The sequence below is a fragment of the Notolepis coatsorum genome (assembly GCF_963971535.1).
Source record: "Notolepis coatsorum genome assembly, contig: SCAFFOLD_2652, whole genome shotgun sequence".
Lineage (NCBI taxonomy): Eukaryota > Metazoa > Chordata > Actinopteri > Aulopiformes > Paralepididae > Notolepis > Notolepis coatsorum.
Window position 1 is genome coordinate 16076 of NW_028169356.1, and position 6134 is coordinate 22209.

Sequence of the window (6134 nt, forward strand, 5' to 3'; positions counted from 1 at the left end):
CAGTCCCTTGTCCCACCATGTAAAATTCCTACAATTAAGTCTGTCTCACTTTTCTCTAGCAAAACGCTTCTCTACAAGTATCTCACTCGGTGCATCACAGTCATGAAAGGGCCTCGGATCAAACAGGGACCAACATGTAACCAAACGAGAACTGTACCTGTCCTGCAGACCATGATAGTCAGCAGAAATAGCCACTGCTGAATAGTAAATATTATTCATTGCTGAAGATTCATATACATATTAACTGACCTGCGGTTACTTTAGTGTCTTCAGTTCACAAGGCTAGAGAGGTAACTTGTTTCTGTTCAATAACTATGTATGTAGACTAGCGAGTTAGTTTACTTTCACTTTCTAAGGCCATGTCCTCACGTATCTGGATCTTTTGCCAAACGGATATTCTCAGGCTCTGTTTAAAATAAAATCCCTGTCCACACCACAGTGTTAAATTAAAAAAAAAAACATCCAGACACAAACACATAAACGCATATGAATTGCTCCAACAAGCATGCGGGCCAGCAGGTGGCGATAAGCGATGTAGGTCAGGACGACTGAGAAACATTGGTTCACCCAGCCCACTTGACCATTCCTAGCATTTCCATTGGCTATATTGACCTGTTTATTGCACAATGTTGTCTATTGGATTCTATTATATGTTGTACTACTGTATTGCACATCGTTGCGGGCAAGACCACCCGCATTTCATTGCATACTTGTATGCCCGTGACAAATAAAAACTCTTGACTTGACTTGACATACAAGATGATAAATAGATAGATATAGCGGAGGATTATGCAGTCCAGAGGAAACAACCAATCTAGATATGTCACGATTCAATGCTTTACTTCTGCGTACTGGGCGACGGAGAGATACAATGTCAATGTTGAGATCACAATCTCCTAGCCCCTTTCGTGACTGTGATGCACCGAGTGAATCCACAGTCACTTGCTCCTGAATAGGAAACCAACCTAGATTTACCATGAAGGACTGGTCTAACCGAACCGTTCGTTATACAAGTATCACAGAGACGTTTCAAAGGTACTCAGAGTTGCACGAGGGTTTCGGACAGACATACGGAATGGTTTGAAATCTCTGCGTTGCTAATAAACATTTTAAATATTCTTTATAAACTGCTCAAAACGACATTATTTCCGGCGTTGGGTGCATGATGCGCATGCGCTGTGATCACACCAGGCAGCCAACGCCGGAAATAATGCCGCTTTGAGCAGTTTATAAAAAATATTTAAAATGTTTATTAGCAACGCCGAGCTTTCAAACCATCCCGTATCTCTGTTCGAAACCCTCGTGCAACTGTGAGTACCTTTGACATTTCTCTGTGATACTTGTATAACGAACGGTTCGGTTAGAAACAGTCCTTCAGGGTAAATCTAGGTTGATTTCCTATTGAGGAGCAAGTGACTGTGGATTCACTCTTTCCCATCATCGGAGAGGATGAAGTTAGGGATGTGCTGTGTCAGGGTCCAGAGTCAAATCCACTGCATACCGCTGGATCCTCTTCAGCTTGACTTTCAGGTCACAGCTTCTCCATCTCTTCACTGAGAGTCTCCTCCAGCCGAGCCACACTTCTCCTCATTATCTCCACACTCACATCACTGTGGACACTGACCTCAGACAGTCCTTGGTGGGTGGAGGGGTGGAGAGAGATGGGAAGCTGTGGAGGAGGTGGTCTTCAGTGTGTGAGAGCTGCTCCAGCTCAGTGCTTCTCTTCTTTAGCTCAGTGATTTCCTGCTCCAGCTCCTTGATGAAGCCTTCAGCCTGTTTCTCTGCTGCTTTCTGCCTCCCCTCAATCACCTCAATGAGCTCAGCCTGACTTCTCTCAACGGAGGCCACCAGAGCAGTGAAGACCTTGACACTGTCTGCTATCTCTCTCTTTTCCTCGTTCTTGCTGAGGTCTACCGAGTGTTTGATCTGTTGGATCTTCTGCACACGCTCCTGGATCATCTGATGAACATCTGCCTCTTGTGTCCTCATCTCATTCTTCCTCTCTCTGTATTCTTTCTCTAGAGGGACAGTGTCGTGGGTTTTGTGGTCTGTCTCAGTGCAGAACTGACCACACACAGGCCTGGTCAGTCCTACAGAACAGCTCCAGCGGTCTCTCGTGCTTCTTACACATCATGTCCTCCAGGTTCTCCACAGGGTTGATCAGCTTGTGTTTCTTCAAGGACTGCAACTCTCTGATGAGGCTCCAGGTGGATCTCACAGTAAGAAGTCTGACACACACCAGGCAGGACTTCATGGCCTTTGATCTTCTTCCCAGTGCAGAAGTCACAGGTCACCTCTCCTGGTCTGGCAGGTTGCTGGTCTCGGGCTTCTCTCTTGAACGGTCTTCCTGAACTGAGGTGCCATCTCTGATAGGACAAATATTGACAAAGATATCTGGTCTCTTATCAAAAGTATGTTTACACATTGGACACTGGTATAGTTCAATGTTATCCCAGTACTTGGTGATGCAGGTCTTGCAGAAGGTGTGTCCACAAGGGATGGAGACCGGCTCGGTGAAGACATCCAGACAGATGGAGCACAGGAAACTGTTCTTCAGAAAAGAGATAGCTGGATGAGGCCATGTCTGTTAAATAATAAATCACATTTCTTCATTAATTTTCAATTTAAAGTAACTGTAAAATTCAACATAATTAAATCTTCATTTAAAAATGTCATACATTTGATACAGTTAAACCATTATCGTCTTTTAAATAGACTAGATATAGCGTTGGATTTGCAGTTGGTTTCATAGCTACAGTACAGTATTTGTCTGAGAGACTAGTATGTGAAAAACTGGGAAAGCCCCAATCAGAATTCTTACCCATTAAAAAAAGTCCTTCAGGGATAAAAAAATAAAAATAAAGAATCTAACCCTAACCTTACTGTAATGCACTTGTCCTAATAAAACTAACCTACACTGTAGCACTCAACACTTTGATACACAGCTACTCAGCTGAGTAGAGTTGTTACTCGACGAGTGAACAATTTAGTGAACGGGGCATTAGCTGCCTGGTGCGCATGCGCTGTGACCACCAACGGCGGAGATTGACGTTCGGTCTGTAAATACCACTCGTCGAGTAACAATGTTTTAAACTGTTTATTAGCAACTCCGAGCTTCCAGACCCCATCGTGAAGCTGTGTTAAACCCATATTGTACGCTGGGTATCTTTGAAATTCAGATCTGATATATTCTTGACACACCCCGAGCCCTGCGATCACGCTTGGTTGTTGTTTTCCTGGATGATCCCGATGCGAAAGCGAGTGACTGCGGTCACAAAAGCCCCAGGCTTGCAAACCGAAAGTCACGAAAGGGGCTAACGAGAACTGTACCTGCAGACCACGATAGTCAGCAGAAATAGCCACTGCTGAATAGTAAATATTATTCATTGCTGAAGATTCATATACATATTAACCCACCTGCGGTTCCTTTAGTGTCTTCAGTTCACAAGGCTAGATGTAACTTGTTTCTATTCAATAACCATGTAGACTAGCGAGTCAGTTTACTTTCACTTAGTAAACAATGAAACCTAGAAGGCTCCTCCCTCTTTTGGTGACGTGGCACTTAACCCTTCACATGAACCCCCTTCTCCCATTTCCTGCTCTAAACCAACAAATTATCAAAGGATGACACACATTCTCTCTCTCACACAAACTTTATCTTCACTTTATTTCACATACTGTACTTCAATTGGATGTGTAAAATATTATTATATCCCAGACTGAGGGATATTATGGATTCACCTAATCGTGTCTGCAGATCATATGAAATGGACAAGCATCCGAACACAGTCAACCACAAGCCTACTTAAAGGCACTGCACACCTGACACCAAATCAAGCCCACACACCTGCCATGCCGCATGGCAATTAACTGGTGTCTGGTGATTGACAGCTCACCAGAGAAAACCCAAAATAAAGCACACTAGAATAAACTAAAATAAAACCCACATAAACCGTGATCCATCACATAAACACCTCTGAACCTCGGGTCCCCCCAGGGCTGTGTTCTAAGCCCCCCTGCTGTACTCACTCTACACACACGACTGTGTGGCCAAGTTCAGCTCCAACTCCATTGTGAAGTTCGCCGACGACACGGTGGTGGTGGGGCTGATCTCGGACAACGACGAGAAGGGCCTACCGGGGAGGAGGTTGAGGTACTGGAACGTTGGTGCCAGGACAACAGCCTGCTCCTGAACATTGGTAAAACCAAGGAGCTGATCGTGGATTATAGGAGAGGACAGCGGGAGACACACACACCACTGAGGATTAACGGGGCTACCGTGGACAGGGTGAGCAGCTTCAAGTACCTGGGGGTCCACATCTCAGAGGACCTGACATGGTCAACACACATAGGCACAGTAGTAAAGAAAGCGAAGCAGCGCCTCTACCACCTGAGACAGTTAAGGAAGTTCAGAGTATCGGGGAAGATACTCCAGTCCTTCTACTCAGGAGCTGTAGAGAGCATCTTGACCGGAAACATCACTGCCTGGTATGGGAACAGCACGGCACAGGACAAGAAGGCCCTACAGAGTGTGGTGCGCTCAGCCGAGCGTACCACGGGTATTGCGCTACCTCCCCTGCAGGCTCTATACAACAAGAGGTGCAAATCCAGAGCCTGCAGGATAATGAAAGACCCCCACCACCCCAATAACAGCCTGTTCCAGCTGCTGAGGTCAGGCAGACGCCTGCGAATTCTAGAGACTAAGACGGAGAGGCTTAGGCTAAGCTTCTTCCCCCAGGCCATCAGAGCCTTGAACAATGAACATTGAGAGACACAGAAACTGAACTATCCACACACAAGTACATACACGACACGCAACGCTGAGCACGCTCACACACTAGCAGCCACTTTAACAACACTCATGCCGCACACACGCACACTTATGGCCAGAGGAAAGGCCACTTAAAGTAGTATAACATCAGGAACAGTGTATTGCAACTACTAAAGCTAACTAGCATGTCCTATATGCTCTGTAAATACTAATGTACAGATACCGAGATGGCACACCATGTACCTGTTTATTGCACTGTTTTATTGGATTCTATTAATATGTTGTACCACTGTATTTTTATTGGATTCTATTATATGTTGTACCACTGTATTGCACATCGTCGCGGGCAAGACCAGCCGCATTTCATTGTATACCTGTATGCCGTGACAATTAAAACTCTTGAATCTCTTGAATCTTGAATCTTGAAGCAGGCTGGAAGCTGAATGGATGCAGAATGCACATTGAATAATGAATTGAATGGCAACCATCCATATTAATAAGCGCTGTCATACTATGTACTGGGACTTGTGCATTGCAACAACATTAATATGTATCAACATCCATTTAGTTAGCTGTTCAATTAGGCGTGTATGAACAAATGTGTGGGCATATAGTTGTGTACAGTTAAGTATTCTTAGCTATTTCACATAGTTTGATTATTTCAGGACAACTATTCAAAACCACTATTATTTGCTGAGAGACAAAACCAGATCTATATTATGTAGATTGATTGATTGATTACAAAGTGCCCAACCCTCATGGGTTTATAAGACACTAAAAATACTGTTGCAGTGTTTTATTACATTGCATTATGTAAATAAGAATTACATACAGATTACAGCTCAGCCTTAACCCTTTCACTACCACACTACAGACGGTTAACCTTCTGTAGTGAAACTGTTAACCCTTTGTCCCGTGGTAGTGAAAGGGTTAACCTTCTGTATCATCGCAGTGAAAGGGTTAAACCCTTTGGTAGTGTGGTAGTGAAAGGGTTAAACAGTGTTCTGCCTCTTCTCCCAAGCTTGACAAATAAAATCTGCTACAAAAGTTCCCATCCTGAAGCACAACATCTATATAAACGAAGACATTTTACTTAAAAGTACTTGTTGTGTAGTAAGAGACGGACAGACACGTTTGGTTCTATTGCAAAAACACACTGAGCTTTATTAGTCTCCACCCCCCCACAATCATCTCCAACGTTGTGCGTAACGTAACATAACATAATGCATATAGCCAACAGCTGAACTACATCCACAACAAAGTGCTTAGGAAGAAAGTTAGGAAGATAGTGGGTGACCCCTCTCACCCACTCTATGGAGAGTTTGAGCTGTTGCCCTCTGGTAGTCGTTACAGTTTTAAAAAC

The 6134-nt window shown here is 44.1% G+C and overlaps 1 pseudogene across 1 annotated transcript; it reads right to left on the reverse strand.

Moving 5' to 3' along the window:
• Positions 1-1424: 1424 nt before the first annotated feature.
• On the reverse strand, positions 1425-2582 carry LOC311248732 (E3 ubiquitin-protein ligase TRIM47-like; annotated as a pseudogene). Its single transcript has one exon. The product of its transcript is annotated as an E3 ubiquitin-protein ligase TRIM47-like (transcript).
• Between the last annotated feature and the right edge of the window lie 3552 nt (positions 2583-6134).